The 27,637-nt window shown below is 42.5% G+C and overlaps 1 protein-coding gene across 12 annotated transcripts in view; it reads right to left on the reverse strand.

Annotated features, from left to right (window-relative positions):
• Positions 1-1,518: 1,518 nt before the first annotated feature.
• TRMO (tRNA methyltransferase O) overlaps positions 1,519-27,637 on the reverse strand; it is a 50,159-nt gene continuing 24,040 nt past the window's right edge. For 3 of the 12 annotated variants that reach the window (XR_009215233.1, XR_009215228.1, XR_009215223.1), the window contains 2 exons: positions 20,515-20,696; positions 1,519-6,582 (listed from right to left, as the gene is read on the reverse strand). The gene's annotated coding sequence lies outside the window, so the exon portion shown is untranslated. Of the gene's footprint in view, positions 6,583-14,734; positions 15,118-20,514; positions 20,697-25,890; positions 26,872-27,637 lie in introns of those variants that run through there. The other 9 variants (XR_009215232.1, XM_032164643.2, XR_009215224.1 and 6 more) reach the window with 8 other exon arrangements.

Consider the following 27,637-nt stretch of genomic DNA (forward strand, 5'->3'; position numbering starts at 1 on the left):
TATATCAATTTGGGCATTTTATAGTTTTCAGCATACATTTCCTGGTACAAGTTTTGTTAGATTTATACCTAAGGATTTTTTTATTTGAGTGATTACAAATGGTATTATATTTTTAATTTTGATGTCCACATATCCATTGTGAATATATATACATATAATCAATTTTAATGTTTATGTTGTATTCTATGACCTTCCTGGACTCCCTTATTAATTCTAGAAGTTCTAGGCATTATTTGCCCAATTTCAAGACTTGTTTTATAAATAGCTGCAGTAATAAAGACTGTGGTATCAGACAAAAACATAGATCACTAAAACAGAATAAAGAACCCAAAAACTGACTCACACAAATATACCCAACTGATTTGGAAAAGATACAAAATCACCTCAGTGGAGGAAAGATAGCATTTTCCACAAATGGTGCTAAACAATTATACATCCACAGGTTAAAAAAAAAACTCAAAAAATGTTAACTAAGTCTCACACTTTATATAAAAATTAACTTAAATGGATCATGAACTTAAATGTAAAATGTAAGATTATAAAGCTGTTAGAAAAAAATAGAAGAACATCTTTGGGATGTAAGGATAGGCAAAGAGTTCTTAAACTTAGCACCAAAAGTGCAATCCATAAAAGGAAAAGTTGCTAAATTTGACTTCAGTAAAATTAAAAACATTCGTCTTTGAAAAATCATTTTGAGAAAGAAAAGACATGCTACAGACTGACAAAGAATATTTGCAAACCACACATTTGACAAAAGATTTATATCTTGAATATGCAGACAACTCTCGAAACTGAACAGTCAGAAAACAAACAATCCAAGTAGAAAATGGACAAAAAACACAGAGGCATTTCACCAAACAGGATATACAGATGACAAATAAGCACATAAAAAGATGTTCAACATCATTAGCCATTAAGGATGGGCAAATTAAAACCACAATGAGATATCACTGAACACCTATAAGAATGGCTAAAATAAAAAATACTGGCAAAGAATCAGAAAAACTTGATCACTCATACACTCTGGTAAACAAGGTAGCAGTTTCATCTTTCCTTCCTTCCTTCCTTCCTTCCTTCCTTCCTTCCTTCCTTCCTTCCTTCCTTCCTTCCTTCCTTCCTTCTCTCTCTCTCTTTCTTTGTGAGACAGTATCTCACTCTGTCATCCAGGGTGAAGGCAATCATAGCTCACTGCAACCTTGAACTCCTAGGCTCAAGAGATCCTCTCCCGTCCGTCTCCTGAGTAGCTGGGACTACAAGCACCTGCCACCACATCCAGCTTAATTTTTTTTTTTTTTTTGAGAGATGAGGTCTCACTGTGTTGCCCTAATTTTCTTTTTGTTTTTGTGGAGACAGGGTCTTTCTATGTTGCCCAGCCTGGTTGTCAACGCCTGGACTCAAGTGATCCTCTTGCCTCAGACTCAGGAGTTACTGGGATTACAGGTGTGAGCTAGCACACTGGGCTGACAGTTCCTTCTAAAGCAAAACATGCAATGACCATACAATTCATTAGTTGCACACCTGAGCATTTATTCCAGAGAAATGAAGACTTATGTTCACACTAAAACTTGTACATGAATGTTTATAGAAGCTTTATTTACATAGCAACAAATAATACTGGGAATAAACAGATGTCCTTCAACAGGTTAAATATGGAACATCAGTGGTTAAACTGTGGTACATCCATATCATGAAATACTACTCAGCAATTAAAAGGAATGAATTGTTGATATATACAAGACTTACCTGTAATCTCCAGGGAATTATGCTGAGTGGAAAAAGCCTATTTCAATATATAACATTTATATATCATTGGTGAAATGAAAAAATTATAGAAATGGAGAACAACTTAGTGATTGCCCAGAGTTAAGGAGTGGGTGTGGGTGGGAGGGAAGTGGCTGTGAACATAAAAAGGCAATATGAGTGGTGCTGGACATGTTCCAATATTGATCTATGTAAGTATATCCTGGTTGTGATACTATACTATTGTTTTACAAGATGCTACCCTTGAGTGAAACTAGGTAAAGGATACATAGGATCTCCATGTATTATTTCTTACAATGCATGTGAATCTCTGAGCATAAAAAAGAAAATCACTGAATACATGCCTTATGATCTCATTCATTAAAAATGCAAAATGGATAAAACTAAATCAAATCTTTCTTGTTTAGGGATTCATACCTCTAGGAGTGATGTTAGAAATACTTTCAACTAGTTTGAAAGATTCGTCATCCAACGCTCCCTAACAGCAATTAGGTTTACTTCTCTTTGAGGGGGGAATAATCCAGGAGTTATTAAGAAATTATTCTAGGCAGACAGACAGTAAGGGTAAAGGTTCTCGGTGGAAATTTTCCTGTAATAAGAAACAACCCCCAAACCATCTATTTTCTAACAGAAAAGGTGGCTAGAAGGGCCCGGCAGGCAAGCTTTGATATGCAAATGTTGGCCATTAGAAACTGGGTTCACTCAGTTATGGCGATTCCTGCCATCTTCTCCTTGTTGCCACCTGTGCCAAGTGTGATGGCCACCTCCAGATAACACCATGTGTTCAGAACATCATGGCGACCCATATTTGCATATTAAAGGGCTAAGGTGGGAAGGCCAGGTTGTTCATGGGCTACATGAATGACACACCTGGTCAAACCAATCCCCTGGGCCCTATGCAAACCAGACACTGCCTCCTCCAGCCTCCCTATATAATGGACTGCCTTTGTGCTGCACACAGGGTTTCTCTTTGTTCCAAGTCCTCCTCCCTTGTCTTTGTATGAGGGAGCTGGTCTCTTTTTTCTTCCTTCTTTCTTGCCTATTAAACTTTTTGCTCCTTAAAACCAAAAAAAAGAAAAAAATACTTTTTGACTAGTTCAGCACATGCACCAACCAGTCGGAGTGGACACCCAGCCAATCGGAACAAATGTCAGCTGTCAACAACAGGAAACACTGTACTGTACCTGACTTACTGCAAAGGGGCCTGGGAAATGGAGTTGCTCGCTGAGCAATTGTTGTGCAGTGATGACTCACACTGTGGCACCACATGCACCCATCCTGGTGGACAGCTAGCTGGCCCTGCCTCAAATCACATAAGGTACCACAAGCTTCCATCTCAGGTGTCTGCTTTCAATTCCTGCATGTCCCCTCCACCGCACCCTATCATTGAGGCCAGCTAGTCCACCCAAACCATTTCAATGGCAGCGAATGACACACCTCCAATGTGGTTAAGGAGGGGCAGGTGAGGGAAACTCTCGTCTACAATGGATTCTCAAGTCAGCACACCCACCCCAGCCTTCCCACTCTTTGCTATTAGACAAGTGACGAAACTAAGAGAGGAAAAAGGCCCTCCTTGGGATTAGCCAGCAAGTCAGGAGTAGTCCAGGACTCTGGCTGCCTGCACAAGGCTGGCAGCAGCGGGACATGTCAGCCCACCTTTCATGGAAGCAGCCCAGGGAATTAGTCCCCATGCCGACGCCCAGCTCTGGAGTTCCTGACACCTTTTCTTGGATCTAGGCCCTTTCAAAAGGAGCATTTCAAATAAGAGCCATCAACACTTACAGAGGGTGGGTCTTAATCCATAGAGAATCATTAGCTTCACCCAAGTGATGGGCCATCCATCAGCACCTCCCCTTCTTCCACCAATTATCTATCTGCTAATTATCCGGGATTAAGAATTGACACGGAGCGACAGGGTCATTAACCACATATTTGCACGGCTTATTCATGTTAGTTGGGCTGCTCCATCTCACTGAGTCTAACTGGACACGCCCACAATGCTGCACAACACATTTACATCGACCTGGCTCTCAGCAGCCAATAAAGGACTACAGGATGTGTTTGGTTCCAAAGGGACTTGGCTCTCGGCAGAAGCTTGTTTGCAGGCACACTGGGTGTCTTGGCTTTCTGGCACTGTGGACTACAGCTTAACTCAGAGCATACATTCACTCATTTCTCAAACATTTGTTAGCTCAAGCACTGTACCAGGCACAGCACTGGCCCCAGGAGGGTCTACAAAGATGAACCAGGCACCATTTCTGACACCTCGAGGAGGTTTACCTTCTGCCCTCCATGATGTGACCCTGTCTAGCAGGCTACCTCCTTCCCACCTGGGGCATGTGTGCCATCTATCAGCCCACTCCACATTCTCTGTGCAGGTCTCTGTGCTTTTCCTTCAGCCTGGAATTCTTCTGTCCATCTGGCTCTGTCTGAAGACGCCACCTCCTCTGTGAGGCCTCTCCTGATTTCTGAGACCACACAAATCTCTCCCTGGGCTGCGTTTTCACGGCATGCTGCCTTCAGTCAAGGGAACGCATGCAAGCAGAGAGAGCTCAGAGCTGTGTGAGAGAGAAAAGCAGCATGTGTGGTCTCAGAAATCAGAAGAGGCCTCATGGAGGAGGTGGCATCTTCAGACAGAGCCAGGTGGACAGAGGGATTCAGGCTGAAGGAGTAGCACAGAGATCAGCAAGGAGAATGGTCTAGTGCATGGCACACATAGTACCAGTGGGAAGGGTGTGGCCTGGCAGACAGGGTCACATCATGGAGATCTATGAGTGTTCTGTTAGGGTCTGGATGTTTCTCCTCCGGGTGTGAGGAACCATGGAAGAGATTTTGTTTTTTTCAGTGTGTATGCATAGGTGGATGTGTTTTAGTAAACTTTTTATTGAAATGTAACATGTGTATAGAAAAGTACAAAATTTTTCACAAACTGACCACATCTACATAATAGCACTCAGATTAAAACAACAACAACAAATTATTACTAAAACTCCAGAGACCCACTCTGGCCTCTTTCGGGAACTACTTACATACAAGAAAAATAACCATCCTAACATCATAAACTAGTTTTCGCTATTTTCTTGTGTGTGGCTTTTTTCACTCCACATATGTTTGCAAGACTCCCCCATGTTGTTAGACATAAATGCACTTTGTTCTTGCTCATTGCTGGTTAATATCCCATTGTATGGATGCACTGCAATTGTTGATGAGCTTTGTGCAGTTTCCAGTTTGGGGCTGTAAACCTTCCTGTACATGCCTTTACATGCTCCTCTGGGGGTAAATCTGTTGCATGCATATCTAGGAGTGGAATTGCTGGGTCGTGGGCTATGCATATATCTACTTGAGTAGATACTACTAGTTTCCCAAAGTTGTTCTACCCATGTACATGCCCACCAGGAATGCACAGGAATTCTCATTGCTCTATATTCTTGTCAACACTTGGTATTATCAGTCTTTTTGTGTTTTATGCTTTTTTTTTTTTTTTTTTTTGGAGGGGAATGACCACCTGGTGGAGGTGGAGTCCCACTTGGGTTGAAGTATACTCACTCTGGCAGGAATGAAATCAGTGGTAATAGAGCTAGAATGAAAAAGGCCAATAAAAAGAGATACCATAGAAGTGGAATATACAGGACTTGCACACAAGGTAGAAATGGGCTTAAGAGGGAGACGGAGGAAGGTTTCTGTATGGGGTGGCTGGCTGGATGAGGGACTTCAGATTTGAAGCCAGGAGAAAACATCCCAATTTAAGATACATCATGTTTGAAATGTAGGACAATGAGATGAAGATGTCCAATAAACTGTTCGGTATATGAGTCTGTTGCTTAGGGATGAGGTCAAGGCTGTAGACAGAGTTAGGAGTTATCACAGAGATGGGGGCTGAGGCTGGGGTGTGGCTGAGATTTCTCAGGGGGTTGTGTGCAATGAAAGAGACAACAGCTGAAGACCAGACGCCTGGCTTAGGGGATGAGCGGAGGAAGAAGAACAAGAGACAACATTGCTTCCTTCTGAAATGCTGGCAGGGGCTGTGAAGCGTGAGTCAGACACTTCTAGCCCCAGCAGCAGCCTCAACAGCCTGGGTCCATCTCACCAGCCACACAGTTTTCTCCTGAATGAACTTGCATCACTAACCTCAGAAGCTGTGTTGCGAAATCCGCATCAGATTGCATACCTCTGGTGGCGTCCTGGGGACAATGGGCACTAAAGACTCATAGCATCCTGGGGTTGGAGTCCTCCTCTCCGCCTCCACAACATCCCTGCCAATCAGTTATCCAGCACCCCAAGCAGGGAACTCATAACTTCCCACGGCATCCCATTTCCTTGTTGAGCAAGTGAAGATCTAAGAAAACCTTTTCTTACAAATGCAATCACACGATCCTGAAAGTCAAAGAAAAAGATAACACTATAATTTAATGGTAATGATCCAGGATAGAGTGAAATGCAAGGACTCTGCATCCTAGAAAATCTATTTCTATTAATGTACCCATCAGCATCTTCTTGTCGTGGTTGGGGTCATGGTGTTTGACTCCCCACAGGAAGCTGCAGTGATTTCATTACCATTTGCACACTGGTTGGGAATGTGCTCATCCGCTGCAGGCATTCCTCTGGCTTCATCAAGCAGTGAGTACAAGGGCCCTGGAATCTGGCCAGTCTCTCAGGACTGAAGCAGTGCATGCTACAGCACAAATCTACCAGGCTGGACACGTGGGAAGAACGGGCGGCTGTTAGATGAGAGCGAGCTCACTGCAAGCAAAGAGGGCAGAATGCCATTCTGTTCAACATTTTTTTCTGTGTGTTTAGCAGCATGTGGTCCTGTGTGGGTCTCTGGAGAAGAAGAAAGAAGATGGATCTAAGAAATGGTTCTCACCCGGCTGGGCGCAGTGGCTCATGCCTGTAATCCCAGCACTTTGGGAGGCCGAGGCAGGTGGATCACAAGGTCAGAAGTTCAAGACCAGCCTGGCTAGCACAGTGAAATCTCATCTCTACTAAAAAATACAAAAATTAGCCAGGCGTGGTGGCGGGCGCCTATAGTCCCAGCTACTCAAGAGGCTGAAGCAGGAGAATCACTTGAACCAGGAAAGTGGTTGCAGTGAGCCGAGATCACACCACTGCACTCCAGCCTGGGCAACAGAGCAGGACTCTGTCTCAAAAAAAAAAAAAAAAAAAAAGAAAGAAAAGAAAAGAAAAAGAAAAAAGAAAAGAAGAAAGGGCTCCCACCTTGGGGAGATTGGTGGCAGAGGCAGAGACCGGCAGGCAAAAGGAAGATGTAGCTGAAACTTTTTTTTTTTTTTTTGAGACGGAGTCTTGCCCTGTCGCTCAGGCTGGAATGCAATGGCACAATCTCAGCTCACTGCAACCTCCGCCTCCCGAGTTCAAGCGATTCTCCTGCCTCAGCCTCCTGAGTAGCTGAGATTACACCATTCCTGGCTAATTTTTGTATTTTTTAGTAGAGATGGGGTTTCACCATGTTGGCCAGGCTGGTCTTGAACTCCTGACCTCAGGTGATCCACCTGCGTTGGCCTCCCAAAGTGCTGGGATTACAGGCGTGAGCCACTGCACCCAGCCCTTTTGCTTTATTTTTATAAATTAATTTGGCTGTGGATTTTTTTTTACAAGGTAATATTTATAAAGTGTTTTTACAATAAAATAGTATTGGCTGGGCACAGTGGCTCATACCTGTAATCCCAGCACTTTGGGAGGCCAACGCAGGTGGATCACATGAGGCCAGGAGTTCGAGACCAGCCTGGCCAACATGGTGAAACCCTGTCTCTACTAAAAATACAAAAATTAGCCGGGCGTGGTGGTGCATGCCTGGAATCCCAGCTACTTGGTAGGCTGAGGCACGAGAATCGCTTGAACTCAGGGGACAGAGGCTGCAGTGAGTCAAGATTGCACCACTGCACTCCAGCCTGGGTGACAAAGTGAGACCCTGTCTCAAGAAAAACAAAGAAACAAACAGATAAAAATAAAATATCATTAAAAGGATTTTTTTTTTTAACAAAAGCCAGTGGTCCCTTGGCCTAGCCTGCTCTACCTCTGAGTCCTATTCTCAGGAGGTAGCAGCTTCCAACTCTTTAAGCTTCCTCTTATGTTGGTTACCTGCATATTTCTAAGTCATAAGCTATGTCAGAGACTAACAGCCCTCCACAATCCATGTTCTGTTTTTCCTGGGTGTACAGCTAGATCTCATTCTTCAGCTCCTGCTCCTGTCTCCTCTTCCCCCTTCCAGGCCCCCAGCCCTGAAGTTAGAGGCAACTGAGCTCTAGCCAATGAAATGTGAGCAGAAGTGCTACTGCCACTTCTAAGCCTGGTCCCTAAAACCACCATGTTCTCCCATGTACTCCTCTATGATCTTTCTTCTTCCTCTTCTTCTTCTCCTTCTCCTTCTCCTTCTTCTTCTTCCTTTTTTTTCTTTTTTGAGGGAGTCTCATTCTGTCGCTCGGGCTAGAGTGCAGTGGCGCAATCTCAGTTCACTGCTACCTCCATCTCACAGGTTCAAGCAATTATCCTGCCTCAGCCTCCTGAGTAACTGGGACTACAGGCAAACGCCACCATGCCCGGCTAATTTTTTGTATTTTAGTAGAGACGGGGTTTCACCGTGTTATCCAGGCTGGTCTTGAACTCCTGAGCTCAGGCAATCCGCCCACCTTGGCCTCCCAAAGTGTTAGGATTACAGGTGTGAGCCACCGTGCCCAGCCTATGATCTTTCTTCTCACGGCTGCCTGGAATGGAGATGATGTCCCGGCAGGCTCTGGAAGCCACATACGAAAGATGAAAGAGCATTCATTAGGCTGGGTACAGTGGCTCATGCCTGTAATCCCAGCACTTTGGGAGGCCAAGATGGGCAGACTGCTGGAGCTCAGGAGTTTGAGACCAGCTGGGGCAATGTGGTGAAGCCCCATCTCTACTAAAAATACAAAAATTAACTGGGCGTGGTGGCACATGCCTATAATCCCAACTACTCAGGAGGCTGAGACACAAGAGCATGCCACTGCACTCCAGCCTAGGTGACAGAGTGAGACTCCATCTCAAAAAAAAAAAAAAAAGAAGAAAAGAAAAAAAAAAGCATTCATCAGCCAGTGTCTGAATGAGGGAAAGAAGGAAGACTGACCTACCAGTCTGCTTCTACCTGCCCAGTACCATTACGAAAAAAGAACTCTATTATATTTGAGTCAGTATGCATATTGGCATCTATTTGTTATAACAATTAGACTCCCCTATTATATATCCATATATTGATTATCAAGTAGGAAATGCACTAGTAATAGAAACCTGAAGATACAGTGTTATTTTCTCTGACGTCAAAAGGAGTTCAGAGTTAATATTGCAGTCTATGATGCCAAAAGGACCTGGCTCCTTACAGCTTTCCCTTTTATAGCTGTGATCTTCAGGGTGTGACCCTATACCTCTGTCTTAGTCTTTTCAATAGAGTTGCCAGAGCTCCAGCCATATGTCTGCAACTAGGGCAGGAGGAAGTAGAGGGATGAAAAGGCACAAAAGAAAAGTGCTAGTTGAGTCAAACTTTTTTTTTTTTTTTTTTTTTTTTAATATGTCATAGCTCACTGCAGCTTGACCTTTCCGGGCTCAAGAGATCTTCCCATTTCTGCCTGTCAAGTGGCTGTAGCTAGGACTACAGTGATGCACCACCACGCTGGACAGTTTTTTTTTTTTTTTTTTTTTTTTCATAAAGACAGAGTCTTGCTACATTGCCCAGGCTGGTTTTGAACTCCCAAGCTGAAGCTATTCCTCTGCCTCTGCCTCCCAAAGTGCTGGGATTACAGGCATGAGCCACTGCACCTGGACAACCCGCTTGACTGCTTACATCTCAACATCGCTGCCAGGGACCTCTGCTTACATTTCCATGGCTACAATTGTGTCAAAAGGCCACCCCCACTGCAGAAAAGATGGGCAGATTTTTAATTTTTAGCTGAATGCTCAGCTCCCTCAAGTAAAATCAGTGTTCTGTTAGTAAATAAGAGGAAAAGGATATTATATGGGTTACAGTAGTTGTTATCTGTAATTGCAATCTCAAATTTTTTTAATTGTAGAAGATGTGTTTTTTTGTTTGTTTGTTTGATTGATTGATTGATTTTTTCTGAGATAGAGTTTCACTCTTGTTGCCCAGGCTGGAGTGCTGTGGTGCAATCTCAGCTCACTGCAACTTCCACCTCCTGGGTTCAAGCAATTCTCCTGCCTCAGCCTCCTGAGTAGCTGGGATTACAGGTGCCCACCACCACACTAGGCTAATTTTTTTGTATTTTTAGTAGAGACGGGATTTCACAATGTTGACCAGGCTGGTCTCAAACTCCTGACCTCAGGTGATCCACCTGCCTCGGCCTCCCAAAGTGTTGGGATTACAGGCGTGAGCCACTGGCCTGGCAAAGATGTGTTTTGAGTTCCAACTGAAAAAGATAAAGATTTGCCTCTCTACCCACTTCTCTCCAGTTTATTCCTACCACTGTCTACCAAAATAGTTACATCTACATCATAGCTGTCCAGTGTTTACTATATGAGTATATTATGATGCATAAAGTTTATTTTCTGATAAACCAAGCAATAAATGTTACATTTCTTATATAATTTTTGTTTTTCTTAAGTTTATCTACCTCCTCTCAATATTTATATCCTAACTAATGCATCTTGCATATCTGAAAATGAATTTTTCTACCTTCATACTTCATTGATAGCTTCATTGGGTATTAAATTGTAGGTTGGAAATAATTCTCACTCTGAATCTTGATGGCATGGCTCCATTGCCTTCTAGAAATGATGCCATTATTCTTTCTAATCCTTTCTGCAACCCATTTTTCTCTGTAAGATTACAGGATTTTCTCTGTTTCTTTGTGCTCTGTAATTTCACAGTGATGTATCTTAATATAAGGCTTTTCTCATTTGTTGTATGGGGTACTTGATAGGACCTTTAATTTTTGAGATTCATACCCTACAATTCTAGGACATTTCCTATATTACTTCCTTAACACATCTCTCCTCATCACATCTCCTGTTCTCTCTGGGTCTCTTAATAGTTGAATGTACAATCCCTTATAATAATCACCGAATTTTCTATTCTCTCATATTGTCCATCTCATTGCCTTTTGTTTCTACTTTTGATATTGTGGGCTTTATGATAATACCTGGTCACCTAGTCTTATTGTCAATATTGTGCATGGGTTTGAGGATTTGCTATTAAGTTGTTCTCAAAATTCTGCATTTATCACTATCTTCCCAGAATGTATCCCTTATTCTTAAAACATAGCATTACTTGATATATAATTTCAATTCAACAAACATTTGCCTTTAGCATTGTGAAAAGGACTTTATTTTCTTGTGAGTCTATAAATGTATTTTAAATTATTTTGCTCTAATTTATCTACCATTTGGGTTTTTGCAGTGGGAGAGCTAAACTACTGGAAATAAAAATTTCATATAATTTGTTTGCTAAATGGGATTCTGTATCAGGCTTACTTGCAAATTTTATATGAAGTCTCTGCCAAACACTGTTTTTTTCTTATTTTTAGAATAAATTTTCATTTTTTATCAGAATAATGCAACTGCATTGTTTTAAAAGTCCATTATGAGCTGCTCTGCCTATGGAGTAGCCATTATTTTATTCCTTTACTTCCTTTTAATAAACTGGCTTTCACTTTTTTAAAAAAAAAGTCAATTATGAATAATCAAAAAATGAAATTGGGCTGAGCACGGTGGCTCACACCTGTAATCCTAGCACTTTGGGTGGCCAAGGCAGGAGGATTGCTTGAGCCCAGGAGTTTGACACCAGCCTGCGCTATATGGTGAGACTGTATCTACAGATTTTTTTTTAAATTAGCCAGGTATGGTGGCATGCACCTGTGGTCCCAGCAATTTGGAAGGCTGAGGCAAAAAGATTGCTTGAGCCCAGGAGAAGGTTAAGGATGCAGTGGGCTGTGTTGATGCCACTGCACTCCAGCATAGGTGACAAAGAGGCCCTGTCTCAAAAAATAAAAATAAAAAATAAAAAAACACACACACAAAAAAACAAAAAAATGACTACAAAATGACAGCAATAAAAACCATTCCATTTATCTATATGTCTATCCTTATGCCTTACTGGTATAATCAATAGTCATTAATTTTCAACAAGTGTGCCTTCAGCAGAAATCAATAGTCATTGATTTTCAACAAGTGTGCGTTAAATGGAAAAAGAATTGCCTTTCAACAAATAGTGCTGAGACAACTGAATATCCACATGCAAAAGAATGAATTCAGATCCCTACCACACACCATATGCTAAAATTTACTCAAAATGGAATAAAGACCTTAACGTTTATAGCCAATGTTATAAAACTTATAAAAGAAAACACAGATGTATATCTTCGTGATGTTGGATTATTCAACAGTTTCTTAGATATAATACCAAAAACAAAGCACAGTAACAAAAGAAAAAATAGATAACTGGACTTTATCAAAACTAAAAACTTTGCATGTGAAAGGACACTGTCAAGAAAGTAGAAAGACAAAGAATGAGAGGAAATATGTGCAAATCATGTATCTGATAAAGGTCTAATAGCCAGAATATACATATTTTTAAACTCTCACAACTCAACAATAAAAAAATTTGAAAATTAGTAAAGTACTTGAATAGACATTTCTCCAAAGAAGATATACAAATGGCCAATAAGCAAATGAAAAGATGTTCATTATTAGTCTTTAGGAAACTAGAAGTCAAAACCACAACGAGAATTTGGAATCTTTGTGCATTGCTGTAGTAATGTAAAATGGTACAGCCACTGTGGAAAACTGTTTGGCAATTTCTCAAAAAGCTCAACATAAAACTAGCAAATGATCCAGCAAGTCTATTCCTAGGTATACACCCAAGAGAAATGAAAGCATATGTACATACAATAACTTGTACATGAATGTTCATAGCAGCATTAATCATAATAGCCAAAAAGTGAAAACAGCCCAAATGTCCATCAACTGATAAATGCATAAACGAAATGTGGTATATCTAGATGATGGAATATCATTTAGCCATAAAAAGGAATGAAGTACTGATACATATTACATGAAAAAAAATTGAAAACATTAAGTGAAAGAAACCAGACACAAAAGGCCACATATAATCTAATTCCATTTATATGAAATATCTAAAACAGCCAAATCCACAGAGAAAGAAAGATTAGTAGTTATTAGGGACTTAGGGGGAGGGTGAAATAAGAAGTGACTGATAATGGGTACACAGGATTTCCTCAAGGAATTATGAAATGTTCTGGAATTAGATAGTGGTGATGATTGTAGAACTCTGAAACTATCCTAAAAAACACCTAATTGTACACTTCAGGCCAGGCACAGTGGCTCACACCTATAAGCTCTGCGCTTTGGGAGGCCTAGGTGGGAGGATCGCTTGAAGCCAAGAGTTCAAGACTAGCTTCAGCAACATAATGAGATCCTGTCTCTACAATTTTTAAACATTAGTCAGTGTGGTGGTACACACCTGCAGTTCCAGCTACTTGGGAAGCTTAAGTGGTAGGATTGCTTGAGCCCAGGATTTTGAGGCTGCAGTAAGCTATGATTGCACTACTGCACCCCAGCTTGGGCAACAGAGTGAGACCCCGTTTCTTAAAAAAATAAGCCATCAAAGTGTACCAAAATGGTGAATTTTATGGTATGTGAATTTCATCTCAATTTTTTTTTTTTTTGAGACAGAGTCTTGCTCTGTCATCCAGGCTGGAGTGCAGTGGCACAATCTCGGCTCACTGCAACCTCTGCCTCTGGGGCTCAAGCAATTCTCCTACCTCAGCCTCCCAAGTAGCTGGGATTACAGGCATGTGCCACCATGCCCAGCTAATTTTTGTATTTTTAGTAAAGACAGGGTTTCACCATGTCATCCATATCATTGTCTTTCACCCCCATATTTTGTCCCACTATTAGATTTTCAGGGACAGTAACACACATGGAGCTGTCCTCTCCTATGATGACAATGCCTTCTTCTAGAACGCCTCCTGAAGGATCTACCTGAGGCTATTTTACTTCTTTTTACGTAAGTAGAAAGAGTATGCTCTAAAATAATGATTAAAAGTATAGTATAATAAATACATAAACCAGTAACATAGTTGTTTGTTATTGTTGTTGTTATTTTTTAAGTTGAAACAGAGTCTGGTTCTGTTGCCCAGGCTGGAGTGCAGTGGTGGGATCTTGGCTCACTGCAACCTCCACCTCCCAGGCTGAAGCCATCCTCCCACCTCAGCTTCCCAAGTACCTGGGACTACAGGCACACATCACCACGACTGGCTAATTTTTGTATTTCTTATAGAGATGAGTTTTCACCATGTTGCCCAGGCTGGTTTCAAACTCAAGCCATCTCCCATCTCAGCCTTTTGAAGTGCTGGGATTACAGACATGAGCCATTGTAACCAGCCAATAGTCATTTATTATCAAGTATTATGTACTGTACATCATGTATATGCTATACTTTTATAAGACCGGCAGCACAGTAGGTTTGTTTATACCAGCATCACCCCAAACACATGAGTAGTGCATTGTGCTATGATGATACAACGGCTGGATCTTCCTAGGTGATAGGAATTTTTCAGCTCCATTATAATCTCATGGGACCACCATCATATACTGCAGCCCATTATTGACCTAAACATCCTTAGGTTATGACTGTACTTGGGTTAAACATATAATTACTGTAATTGGTTGACTATTCTAAGAATAATAATTATAGATAAATACAAACATGCATGCAATATAATGGATATGATTAATGTTTATTTTTAAAAGTTGTTTCAGTTTATTCAGCTAGTAAATATACATATATCTTGTTTTATTTAATATACTGATACTTTGTGTTTCAAAGCGATAGACATAAGCTTTAGATTTAGTAGTCATTTGTATTTTTATATAACAGCATATATCTAGATTCACATGTATAAAAGGATATCAGTAAATCCTTTATTATACATCATTATGTAATGCTTATGTAAAATTACTCAAATATTTTATGCCCACATTAGTAAAGTTTCTTTTGTGTCACCAAAATATTTTTTTAACTCTTGGTGCTTTCTAACATACTTAGTTAAGTTCCTAATAATCATTGCTCCTGGGCCGGGCACAGTGGCTCAGCATGTGGGTGGGGAGGATTGCTTGAGCCCAGAAGTTCAAGACCAGCTGGGCAACATAAGGAGACCTTGTCTCTACCAAAAAAAAAATAAAATAAAAAATACAAAAATTAGCCAGGGATGGTGGTGCATGCCTGCAGTCCCAGCTACTCAGGAGACTAAGGTGGGAGAATCACTTGAGCCCAGGAAGCGAAGGTTGCAGTGAGCTGAGATTATGTCGCTACACTCCAGCCTGGGTGACAGAGCTAGACCCTGTCTCAAAAAAAAAAAAATTGTTCCTTATTGCCATGTGTTACAATGTCACCTGCCTTATCTTTAAATACAGGTTTTACGCAGGCAAACCTTGCTTTATTGAACTTCACTCTATTGTGCTTTGCAGGTATTTCATTTTTTACAAATTGGAGGTTTATGGCAACCCTGCAACAAGCAAGTCTATCAGTGCCCATTTTTCAACAGCATATGCTCACTTCATGTCTCTGTGCCAGCATTTTTTAGCAATAAAGTATTTTTTACTTTTGCGGATACATACTAGGTGTACATATTTATGGGCTACATGAGATATCTTGATATGGGCATGCAACATGAAATAAGCACATTGTGAAGAATTGGGTATCCATCCCCTCAAGCATTTACCCATTGAGTTGCAAACAAACCAATTACACTCTAAGTTATTTTAAAATGTACAGCTATTATTAACTATATAGTCACCCTATTTTGCTATCAAATAGTAGGTCAGACTTATTCTTTTGAACATTTTTAATAAAGTATTTTAAATTATAGTTTTTTTAGACATAATGCTATTGCACACCAACTTTTATGTGCACTGGGAAACCAAAAAACTTATTTGATTTGCTTTATTGAAATATTTGCTTTATTACAGTGGTTTGGAATCGAACCTATAATATTTCCAAAGTATGCCGGTATCTTGTCTCCTCTAACTACACACACACACACACACACACACACACACACACACACACACAGAGAGAGAGAGAGAAAGAGAGAAAGACTTGCTCTGTCGCCCAGGCTGGAGTGCAGTGGCACGATCTCGGCTCCCCGCAACCTGCACTTCCCAGGTTCAAGCGATCCTCCTGCCTCAGCCCCCCCAAATAGCTTGGATTACAGGCATGCACCACCACACCCGGCTAATTTTTACTGTTTTTAGTAGAGGTGGGGTTTCTCCATGTTAGCTAGGCTGGTCTTGAACTCCTGACCTCAAGTGATCTGACTGCCTCGGACTCCCAAAGTGCTGGGATTACAGGCGTGAGTCACTACGCCCGGCCATCCTCTAACCATCTTTTTTTGATTTTTGCCTTTCCCAAATCCAGGTTTCATATTCAAAACAACAAAATTGTTAAGATGTTTTCATATCTAAACAACATTTGGGTGTTCTAAAGTAACCACCAGGTAACACAATGGTTTGCTCCTATACTACCTATGAAAGGAATGACAAAAGGAATAATTAGGTTTGTATAGAATATTGTGCATTATAGTCATAACTGCTATGAGAACTCCCAAATCAGGGTGGTGTGCAGGTTAGGGCAGAGTTTTGGGAGAGGTGAACTGTTCTGTACAAAAAGGAGAAGAATCATAATGCTGGGGGGAGGGGAGGGACCTGGGAGAGGGGAGTGAGCAGCAAGCAGGGTGGGGCACCACCTAAATGAAGGACAGAAGGTGAGAGCCCTTAGGGGCACAGCAGCACAAAAGACTTTGGGAGAAAAGGAATTAATAAGAGGGAATTTTTAAGTTGTTTGTCATGGTGTGTGCTACGGGCCTCCTTCCCTCCTGTCACTCTTACACTGTATTTAGAAAAGTCATTCTTTTTTTGTGAAAGGGGATTCTCCAGGGAGTCTTGAAGGATGCAGGGATGAATTGTTTGTTTGTTTCTGAGATGGAGTCTTGCTCTGTCACTCAGGCTGCAGTGCAGTGGTGTGATCTCGCCTCACTGCAACCTTCACCTCTTGGGTTCAAGTGATTCTCATGCCCCAGCCTCCTGAGTAGCTGGGGTTACAGGCATGTGCCACCAGGCCTGGCTAATTTTTGTATTTTTAGTAGAGACTGGGTTTCACCATGTTGGCCAGGCTGGTCTCTAACTCCTGACCTCAAGTGATCTGCTCACTTTGGCCTCCCAAACTGCTGGGATTATAGGCGTGAGCCACTGCACTTGGACTGCAAGGATGTTGATGCAAGGCAAAAACATATCATGAAGGGAAGCTGGAATGGAAGTCTCCAGGGTAAACTCCTGGAAATGAGCAAGACTTTCAAAAGCTGTGGAATTGAGGGGGTGTCAAGCTGAGATCTCAAGGGGTAATGGACCCAATTAATGTCTAGCTTCTAGGTGGGAGAAATAGGAAATAGCATAAGGGATATATCTGACATGATGATAAGATGGAGTTGGAGAATAGGAAGGCCCAGAGAAGGGTGGGGAGATACAGAAGGAGCTGGAGGGTTAAGGGTCTTCTGGACTAAATAGTGGGGGTGGGGGAGACTATGAGTTCACCTGGCACTCTTTGTTCTTCCCGTCCCACTCTAGAGAAACTGAAGGCCAGACTCCAGCAGAGATTGAATCTTTTTTTTTTTTGGGGGGGTCTCTCTTCCCACTTTTCTAAATGAATTATTATGTTAGCCCAGAGACAAAACTGAGATGGGAACTCTCAGGAAAAAAGAGAGCATCATCTTTATGGACATGGAGGGGTTACGGTTGAGACTAGGGCTTCTATCCAATACTCACAGACCATCTATCTGGATGTGGTAGAGGGGTTCAGGGAAAATTCCCAGCCAGGGATTGGATTATTAAGAGTTCAGAATAACCGAGGGGGAGCAGAGTCTTCGCCCTGTTTGTCAGACCCCTCCATTTAGGTGTGCTGGCCAAGCCTTTCCTCCGTTTTAGGGCTGATCTGGATAGCAATGCTGAGCCTCTGAAAGCTTCCAGTCAGAGGCTGGAGCCCTAGTGCTGTCCTTGTGGAGCCGAATCCCATCTCATGGAGCAAACCCTATTGGAGATTTTGTCACCTTCCTCAAGAGAGGAATACACAGATAACCCTTTTCTAAGGTTTTCAAAAGAAGAAAATAGAAAAACACTTTTACCCAAGTTACAAATGAATAAAAAGGAAGTAACACAGAGCTCCACTCCTGCAGTGGAGAAAGACTATCCATGAGCATAGTCTGCCTAGAGAGAAGAGACAGCATTGGACCTCAGCCCTCCTTCCTTTCTTGTCTTTCAGCAGCAATGCAGAGAAAAGAGGAGCAGCAAAGAGGGTGCTTTTCCAGGTTAGCGTCTTAGCCCGTTTGGGCTGCAATAACAGAATACCATAGGCCCATAGACTAGGTGGCTTAAATTGATCTCTCACAGTTCTGAAGGGTGCGAAGGCCAAAATCAGGGCACTGGCAGAGTCAGTATCCGGTGAGGCCCACTATGTCCTCACATGGTAAAACAGACAATGGGGTTCTCAGGGGTCTCTTTTATTAGGCCACTAATTCCACTCATGAAGGCTCCTCCCCCACAATCTACTCACCTCCCCAAAGCCCCACTTCCTAATACTGTTGGGCCAGGGATTAGGATTTCAACACACGAACTGGGGGGATATAAACATTCAGTCAATAGTACAAGGTTCTGCCTGTTCGGCCCAGAACTCTCAAGGTCTAAACTTAATCTCTCCTTTCCCATGAGGACCCCAGTCCACAGCCTCTGAGGCTGTGTCAGCTGCTAGAGCCCATTACTCTCAGAAGACAAAGCCCCCAGCAGGGACACTCATAAAAAGGAATCCGAATCTGGAATGCTTAGGAGATTGCCTGCTCTGTCCATCCCCTGAAATGAAAGAATGATGGAGCCGGCCCATGGGTCTCACCCACTAGATGGCGCTGTAAGGTGCAGTGGGAAGAGTAGCTGGAGGTGAACCTTTGAGGTTCAGATTTTGGACAAATATTTAACCTCCCTGAGGCTCAGATTCCTCCTTGAGATACACTTGGCCTGTATTCCCCACAACACAGGTATATAGATCATACGGGATAACATAAAAGAAAGCACTTTTAAGTATAACACGTGGTGACATACTTGAGCCTGTGGACTGTTGTCACTGACCACTCCACCCTGTGTACCAGCGGCTGGAGCTGTCAGAGTCTAGTGTCCCAGGACCTTCCCCAGCCTTCTCTATGATCCCTTTGCTCCTACCTTCACTACGTGTGACCGAGTCCCCTGGTTTCCCAGCTGGGAGAGATTGCCAGAAAGGAGCTCATGTTGACACTGGACTTGCTCTTTGGAAAAGCATGTATTGATTAATCTCCTCACCTTTCCTGTACCCCTTTTCCTAGCATGACCTGTGTGACTCCAGGGCCCTAGTGCTGCTGGGGTTGGCATGGGAGGGGAATCCCATAGGAAGGGAATGTGAAAGAAAGCCCCAGCATGAGGAATAGGGGAGTTCCACAATGCTCACGGTGTGGGAGAATGCAACTCCCACCAGGCCTGCTGGGCCTTCTATCTATCCCCATTCTGTTTTTTCGTTTTTGTTTTTGTTTAGAGTCTTGCTCTGTCACCCAGGCTGGAGTGCAATGGTGCAATCTCACCTCACTGCAACCCTTTACCTCCTGGGTTCAAGCGATTCTCATGCCTCAGCCTCCTAAGTAGCTGGGATTACAGGCACCTGCCACCACACCTAGCTAATTTTTGTATTTTTTGTAGTGACAGGGTCACCATGTTTGCCAGGCTGGTCTCAAACTCCTGACCTCAAGCAATCCTTCTGCCTTGGCCTCCCAAAGTGCTGAGATTACAGGTGTGAGCCATCATGCCCAGCCCCCATTCTGCTTCTGGCTGAAGCTTCTATCTCCTGACTTTTGCAGCCATCTGGGCAGGCTTCCCGATGAGGGCAGCTTGTACCAAGATGACTCCTGCTGGGAGGGTCAAGGTTGATTGACCACACAAGCTGAACTTCTGCTGTTTATGGGGGTTGGGGAAGATGCTCCTCCTTCTGGGTCCCCTTTAACTTCCACAGCTCCTCTGCCTGGGCCCTCCCTCCCTCAGAGGCCTGTCTCTAGGGGACTCTGCCAGCAGGTATTAAGACGGTAGCTTGTCTTCCTCAGCCCTGATATCCAGGAGCTCTAGAGATACAAGTCACAAAGAGAGTGCATTTCCAGGTTAGGGAGGAGAGAAATGCAGGAGGGATTTTTCCCAAACAATGGGAAAAATCAACTGAAATCTTCTAGGTCTACTTTACAGTCAATGTCTTGCTGACATGCAAAACACCACAGGCTCCCAACCCTTGTGAAATACTGAAGACAAGTCAGTCTGGACAGTCCTCAGCAGCTCCCAGATCCCAAAACCTGGCAGAACCATTTGCAACAGGAATGGAGCCAGCTTTTCTGGGGTCTGCCCTCTGCACAGCGAGTTCCTGGAGGCTACAGTCCTGGTCTCTGGTAGTTGATCCCCACTAGATTTTCCATTTGTCTTATTCAGTGCTCTCCTAATGGCCTCCAGCCTAATTTAGGCCGAAGAATCTGCATTGCATCCCCCACCCCTGTCCCAATCCTAGCCCTGCCTCAGGCCCACCTTCACTCCTCTCCCCCATTCTAACTCTCACCCCAGATTAGGGCCTGTGGTGTATCTTTCCCTAGAGCCCAGAAAGAGGTACAGTCTCTCATCCCGAGGGAAATTCAATACCTGAATTGGCACTGGTTGCGAAAGCAAGTAGAATATTTGTGGCATTTACTCTTTTTTTTGGTCCAAAGATCTCAGGAAACCTTGAATCCTTCAGCTCTCAACATTCCTCAGGATAGCGTGGCCTCTCAGACCCGAGCATCCATCTCCATCCTTGCTGGAGAATGTCCCGTCAGCAGCAGGATCTGGGGGCAAGAGGAGCACCACCATTGAAAGAGCCTCATCCAACACCAGCCCCACCTGGCACAGATACAGCCTGAGAACAAATTCTCATCCAAAGGGCAAGCGTGGACCCATACAGTCCTCTGTGGTAAGGGTCAAAGCAGCAAGGAAAGATCTAAGCAAGATGGCACCAAAGTGCCCGGAAGCTTCCTATGAGAGGGCCAGCAAAGTTGCAGTAGGGAATGACAGGCAGAGTATGGAGCCCAACTTGAGGAAAGATAAAAAGAAAAAACAATGTATTCTGGTGCTTAAAAAGCTACCCCATGAGGAGCCTAGGGTCTGACTTTTAGGAGGAGACAAGAAATGGCTTGAAGTGTCACTCAGGGAATGACTCATCCAGGGGTCCAAGAGAGAACCTAGACCAGAGCCATCGGAAAACACCCTAAACATTCACTTGGACAAGAAGCTGGGTGAATGGCCCAGGCTGGAGACCATGGGCATGGTTCACGAATGTTGCCAACTATATACCGCCCCCTCCTGGGAAGTCCTGTATCTTTCTGGAAACTGAAACCTTGGCACCCTCAATGAATCAGAATACTGTCTGAATACCTCTTGGAAGCTTTCCTTTCTTGATTCAAGTGCTACATAGGCACTAGAAGCCCAGGTGGTATGGTTTTGAGTGTGGCAGAGGTAGAGGTATAACTTACCTCTCAAGGTTGTTGAATCCATAAAACGTAAGGTAACAGAGGCCCAATCATGGCTCCTTCCCAAGTCCACCTTTCTCCCTCAGCCCCCCATGTTTCCATGATGGCTAAGCTGAGGTTGTTTAGATCCTTGAAAGAAACCGTTAGATAAGCTGAAGCCAGGTGACAAGAGGATCACAAAAAAATTCAGTCCTCACCCCAGAGATTCCTTCCCTGCTTCCTCAGCTATAAGCAGGAAGTCCAGAAGGTCCTGAGATTTGGTCACAGAGGACCGTGAGTCCAAGAAGGAAAGCAGGCAAACTTTTAAGCTCCTTTTACCATCTTCTCGGACAAATCATGTCAGAGTGAGACTGTTAGGGGGACAAGAGAGGCAGTCCAAAGTCACTTCAAGTCAGACAATGGCAGGACATACCCAATGGATGAGAGTGGAGTTATGTCCCAACAAACTCTGGCCATAGAGGAGCAGTACCTAGAGGCAGAGGACAGAGGGCAGAGGGCCTGAAGGGGCTCAGCACAGGGGACAGCATCTTCTCAGAGTTTTCACTTTAGGAAAAAGATGTTGGAGATTTAGGGATTCCTTCAAGAGCCAAAGATGTCAAGGAGATAGGAAGTCCAAGGAGACTCCGACTCCTAAGCCACACCCAGAAGATGTCCTGAAAGCCAGTGAGCCAGGAGATATCCAGAAGCTAAATGGCCATCCGAGTGGTCAAGGGCTCCAGTGACGAAGAAATGCCCCGTCACCATCAGTGCTGGTGCCCAAGATCTGGAATGTCTAAGCCTTAAAGATGAGTTGAGGCTCAAATTGGAGGTAAAACTGCCAAGCCAGCCTCAGGTTTCCCAATGACGTGCCCCTTGCCCCAAATAGCCTAGCTACTCCATTCCCTTATTGAGTGAGTTTTAATAGTTTGTGTCTTTCAAGAATTGGTCTATTTCATCTAAGATATTCAATTTATGAGCATAGAGTTGTGTGTAGTATTCCCTTAATATCTTTTTAATATCTGTAAGGTCTGTAGTAATGTCATCTTTTTCATTCCTGATATTAGTAATCTGTCTTCTCTCTTTTTTTTTTTCTTGGCCAATCTGGCTAGAAGTTTATCAATTTTATTAATCCTTTTAAATAACCAGCTTTTCATTTCACTAATATTCCTCTGTTTTTCCGTTTTCAATTTCATTGAGATCTGCTACAATAAATCATTTAATTTGTTTTGTAACGTTTCTCTGGATGCTTTCAAAATAGTTTTCATTACCTTTCATTTCCAGTAGATTAATAATAATGTGGACATTGTTTTCTTTGAATTTATCATATTTCAGATTTGTGAAGTTTCTTCTTTTTCTTTTTTTTTTTTTTTGAGACAGTGCCTTGCTCTTTCACCCAGGCAGGAGTGCAGTGGTGCAATCACGGCTCACTGCAGTCTCAACCTCCCAGGCTCAAGTAATCCTTTCACCTCAGCCTCCCAAGTAGCTGAGACATGCCAGCAGGCCTCGCTTTTTTTTTTTTTTTTTTTTTTTTTTTTTAAAGACACCAGGATCTCCCTATGTTGGCCAGACTTGTCTCAAACTCCTGGGCTCAAGTGATCCACCACCTTTGTTGTCCAAAGTGCTGGGATTACAGGCCTGTGCCTGGCCTTGCTGAGTTTCTTAAATCTATGTATTTTTCACCAAATTTGTGAAGTGTTTAGCCATTATTTCATCAATTTTTATTTTTGCAATCAATCTTTTTCACCTCTCCTTCAGGAATACAATGGCATGCATATGCATGACCTTTAATATTGTCCCATAAATTACTGATGCTCTGTTCATTTTTTAAGCGTTTTTCCTCTATGTTCTTCAGATTGGATAATTTCAATTTACCTACTGCAAGTTCACTGACTCACTAACTCTTTTCTCTGTCACTTTCACTTTGATATCAAGCCTATTAAAATGAATTTTTATTTTAGATATTGTAGTGTTTAGTTCTAAAATTCCACTGGGTTCTTTTTTTGTAGTTTCTGTTTCTCTCCTGAGAACGTCTATCTTTCCATTCATTTCAGGAGTGTTCACCTTTAGTTCTTATAGGATAGCTGTAACAACTGCTTTAAAGTCTTTGATAATTCCAACAACTGAGTCGTCTCGGGATTGGCATCTATTGGTTGTCTTTTCCATTGATAATAGTTTAAACTTTCCTAGTATTTTTTGAGTGATTTTGGATTATAGCTTAGACATTTTGAATACGGTCATATGTCATTTAATGACAGACATACATTCTGATAAATGCCTCATCAAACACTTTTGTCATTGTGCAAACACCACAGAGTGTACTTACACAAAACCGATGATATAGCGTACTACTCATCTAGGCTACGTGGTGTATCTTATTGCTGTTAGGCTACAAACCTGTATAGCATGTTACTGTACTGAATACTGCATGCAATTGTAACACAGTGGTATTTGTGTACCTAAATATATTTAAACAGAGAAAAGAAACAGTAAAACTAAGATATTATGATCTCGAGGGACCACTGTTGTATATGCAGCCCATTTTTGACCAAAACCTTGTTATATAGTACATGACTGTGTTATGCTGTGAGATGCTGGATCCTATTAAAGTCCTCTGGAGAACACTGATTTTTTTTTTAACCTAACAATTCTTTCCAGTTATGTTTAGACCACAAATTATGACTCACTTTCTGTGGGCAGAGGTTCCAAAGTCAGTTCAGTTTTCAAAGCCATCCCCTGTCTCAGCCTTCCATTTAACATCACTTGCTTTCCCTTGGCCCATTAGTTTTAAGCATTAATTATTTATGTCATCCCACTATATTTTTGAAGGTATTTTCATATGTGACCTTGTATCTTGGCAAAGATCAGATATTAGGCAAAGAACTAAGAAATACAAATCTCCATCTCCAGTATGATGAGGAGGTCCCTGCCTTGAGGTCCCTGAGCACCCTGGATAACCTGCCTATCCCCTCTTGGACTCAGAGCCTACCTTGGTTCTGTCAGTTCTCTCGTATCTCAACTCCTCCCCTAATCCCAGCAGAACCTAAACTCCCAAGTCTGTTGACAACTCTACTGCACCCGCAACATAAGCTCTGCTCCATCAGTTGCCAACATCTCAGCCTGGCCTTTCTCCTAGGTCTGCCCACCTCTGCATCAGTACAGTCACCTTATCCAGAGGGGCACAGCCAATCTTGGACTCCAAGCCTCTCCTTTACTGTTGATTCAAGTGACTGAGCTCAGACTTCCCATTCTGACAGCGGCAAGGTCCAGTGGTAGGGAGAGCAATTCCTAGCTCACTACATGCAAGTAGAAAGTGAACCAGTGGCTGGAGCTGATGAGTGAGTGGATCTGCAGGCAGAGACTCCAGATTGGATGAACCACACAGTTTTGGCAAGCATTGGGTCAAGGAGCTCTCTGGTGGCTCAGCCCTGCCAGCAACATCATCCACATGGGCGTCTGTCTTCTGCCTGGAGGCACAGCGCCTTACCCATAAACCTGTCTCTAGAAGAAGAGAAAACATCAGTGCACCCTCAGGGACAAAGCTGCCCAGGCTTAGCCAGTTTGCCTGTTCCAAATTGGCTCAGCTCCACAGCCAATGTATGACCTGGGTGGTTTTTGGTATTGTGATCCATATGTTATGCTCTAGGAAAAAGTAAAAATGCCTCTAACCATATTTACTAAATGGAAGACAGGGAGGATATATAGTTATCTATTTAAATATATATGTCTTATTTATTTATTTATTTATTGAGATGGAGTCTCGTTCTGTCACCCAGGCTAGAGTGCAGTGCGCAATCTCGGCTCACTGCAAACTCTGCTTCCCAGGTTCAAGCAATTCTCCTGCCTCAGAATCCCGAGTAGCTGGGATTATAGGCATGTGCCACCATGCCTGGCTATTTTTTGTATTTTTAGTAGAGACAGGGTTTCACCATGTTGGCCAGGCTGGTCTCAAACTCCTGCTCTCAAGTGATCCACCTGCCTCAGTCTCCCAAAGTGCTGGGATTATAGGTGTGAGCCACTGTGCCCGGCCTAACTTATTTATTAAGATGCACTAACATACCCAATCCATTCCAGTTTGAGTTCTAGACATTTTACTTGCCTCATGTTCCACATATAAAAATAATGCATGCTTGTGATTAGACAGAAAATTCATAAGGTACTGAAGAAAATAAAGCAAAAACTCCCCTTCTGCAGTGAGTCCCCAGAGAACCCGCTCCAAGGTAACCATTGTTAGCATATTTTTGTTTATGCTTCCAGAAATTTTCCACAAATGTGCAAACATGGGTTGTATAACCTCCTTTTTACATATATGAATGGGATATTATAATACATACTTGCCATTTATATCCTATTCAAATATTTTCTCACATGGCTACATAAAATCCTTTAAAAATAAAAACAGTCTCTTAGAAGCATGTGATATCCCATCGCTTCTCGGCCTTTTGGCTAAGATCAAGTGTAGAAGCATGTGATATCCCAAAAATGTAACCTTTCTGTATGTAATAACCTTTCTGGAACTCAATATAACCTTTCTGTAAATAACCATTCTGGAACTCAAAACGAGTTTCAGAGAAATAATGTTCTAAATCAAGGAGTGGGATCAGGGGTTTTTCTTTAAAAGGCCAGACTGTGAGTATGTTCAGCTTTACCCACCAATCTCTGCCATGTCTTCTTCTCTGGGTTGTTTTGTTTTGTTTTGTTTTGTTTTGTTTTGTTTTGTTTACAATCCTTTAATAAGACCAATCTTAGATCTCAGGTAGTGCCAAAACAGGCTGTGGGCCAGATTTGGCCTTTGGACTATCATTTGCTGACCCCTCTTCTAAATGATGGTTAGGCCCACAGCTTAGCTCCCAGAAGCACAATTAATCCATAATATTACTGAGATACCAAATAAGATAATATATTTTAAACTGCATTGTAAAGTCTACACTAATATGAAGAATTATGTAGTTTTTCAGTGTTTAGCATGTGGATAACTTTTTAAAACAAAAGTTAACATGGAATTTAAAAATGTTTTTTATATCTTGAATTGGATGAAGAGTTAGATATATTAGCGAAGAATCTCAGAATTTTCAAGCTATCTACGAGGCAGAAGATAACATTGTATTACCTCTAATCCTACTTAAAAAAAATTTTTTTTAATTTTTTTTAGCTATGGGGTCTTGCTCTGTTGCCTAGACTGGAGGACAGTGGCATGATCATAACTCACTGCAGCCTCGAACTCCTGGGCTCAAGCAATCCTTCTGCCTCAGCCTCCTGAGTAACTGGGACTATAGGCACACACCAGCAGGCTTGGCTTCCTACCCTTTTGTCAACACAACATAAACACACATTAACTCAAATGTGATTCTTGTGGTGTGAGTTCATATGCCAAGTGCCCCCCTCCACTGAAAAACAGAGAGTATATCACTGAGTTTTTGCACTGCGGGCATTGAAAAGGCTCTTCCTCCATTTGCTGTTCACAGCCACGTGCACTGGCCTAAACCTTGAACCTACTGTGAATTGCATCTGCTGGAACCTACAAAGGCAGAGAAGGGGCAGAAAGGATAAGAATAGGGTAAATGCTGGAGAGTCATTTTATGACTTACCTAGATCAGGAAACTAAATTTTTTGTTTTTGTCTAAGATAGGGTCTTTGTCGCCCAGGCTGAAGTGCTATGCCATGATCTCGGCTCACTGTAGCCCTGACTTCCTGGGCTCAGGTGATCCTCCTACCTCAGCCCCTCACCCCCCCGCATAGCCGGGACCACAGGCATGAGCCACCACACCCCGTTTTTTAATTTTGTGCTTATATATATACATTTGTATACATACTTGTATACCAAAAAAAATTTTTTTTTTAGCATGAAGGGTTGTTGAATTTTGTCAAAGGCCTTTTCTGCATCTATTGAGATAATCATGTGGTTTTTGTCTTTGGTTCTGTTTATATGCTGGATTACATTTATTGATTTGTGTATGTTGAACCAGCCTTGCATCCCAGGGATGAAGCCCACTTGATCATGGTGGATAAGCTTTTTGATGTGCTGCTGGATTCGGTTTGCCAGTATTTTATTCATGCTAAAAACTCTCAATAAATTAGGTATTGATGGGACGTATCTCAAAATAATAAGAGCTATCTATGACAAACCCACAGCCAATATCATACTGAATGGGCAAAAACTGGAAGCATTCCCTCTGAAAACTGGCAAAAGACAGGGATGCCCTCTCTCACCGCTCCTATTCAACATAGTGCTGGAAGTTCTGGCCAGAGCAATCAGGCAGGAGAAGGAAATAAAGGGTATTCAA

This window comes from Hylobates moloch, unplaced genomic scaffold (genome assembly GCF_009828535.3).
Source record: "Hylobates moloch isolate HMO894 unplaced genomic scaffold, HMol_V3 SCAFFOLD_10, whole genome shotgun sequence".
Taxonomy (NCBI): Eukaryota; Metazoa; Chordata; class Mammalia; order Primates; family Hylobatidae; genus Hylobates; species Hylobates moloch.